The following is a 1,234-nucleotide window of genomic DNA, read 5'->3' as shown; positions in this document are numbered from 1 at the left end:
TATTATTTTTTAGGATACCTAAGAATTCTGTTTAATTGAGAAAATACTTTTTTTTTTTTTAATTTTATCTAAACATAAATGAATATTTTATAATTTTCTTAATAAAAAATAATCGACGAAGCAGATTGGTTTACAAATAGCAATACAATTTTCCAATGACCTACAGATGAAAACAAAAGTTGGTAAAAAAATGAATATGTCATCGCTTTTAAATTGGATTTTTGAATTCCCAATGTGCCAGTTTTTATCTACCTAACTCACCATTTTTATCCTTATTTCTTCAAACTACTCAGCGAAAGTCTTAGTTAGGGAGTCGTGATACTTTATTTGAAGTACCGATATTTGATATTATTGAATGAATATTATTAACCTTTGCTTTGAAGGAATATAGAGTTATGGCAACCCCACTCTCCCGATTAAGTTTTGCTTACAGTAAATACAATACAGTTAAATTATTAGCTGTTGAATAATAATTATGTGTTTTTTTTCACTTTTTAAAGTAATTATCTTAATTTAAAGAAAAATGTTTTAAAATAAATTATCTATAAGGTTAGGTTTTAATGTTGTTTTATTACAGCATTGATATTTAGCCTCTAAACTAAGAAGCTAAAACCAAATGTGTTCCATACGATTTCTTTCAACGAATGCTCCATTAAAAAAGATAGGCACTCTGCAAAAATATATTATAACTTCATTTATTTGCATTTATCAAACTTTCTTTAATATTTATGTGCATAACATTCACTTTAATAATATATGCCTAAGATGTAAAGTGGTTTTCTCTTCATTTAAATTTCACATAAAACAAATTATACGTCGTCGCTTAATGTGATACCTCGTAAGTAAACCAATCTAATGTAGTGCGCGCATAAAACAACTTTTACTTACCACCATACTTACGTCAAAACTTTTTGGGTTTGTGCAGATCGGTGCATTCGTTGTGATGATATTTTTGAAATTTTCTATTAAAAAAAAAAAACCAAGAGATAAAAAAATATTGTTCTGTTGCTATAAAAATTCGTATTTTAAGGCTTCTTGAGGTGGTATTTTAAATATACATATAAAGTTGATTATTCCCACGTCAAGAAAACTTAAAATTCGAATTTTTTTTATCTCTTGGTTTATATATATATACATGAATGAATGATTTTTAGAAATATTAAGGGTCTCGGCTTTCCGATTCGGTGCCTCTATTTGTCCTTTTTTCTCCTTTATGTTACAATTATTTTATATT

Source organism: Halyomorpha halys, unplaced genomic scaffold, assembly GCF_000696795.3.
Source record: "Halyomorpha halys isolate HHAL.00 unplaced genomic scaffold, Hhal_1.1 Scaffold26.1, whole genome shotgun sequence".
Classification (NCBI taxonomy): Eukaryota; Metazoa; Arthropoda; class Insecta; order Hemiptera; family Pentatomidae; genus Halyomorpha; species Halyomorpha halys.
Note: the sequence above shows the minus strand (reverse complement) of the source record.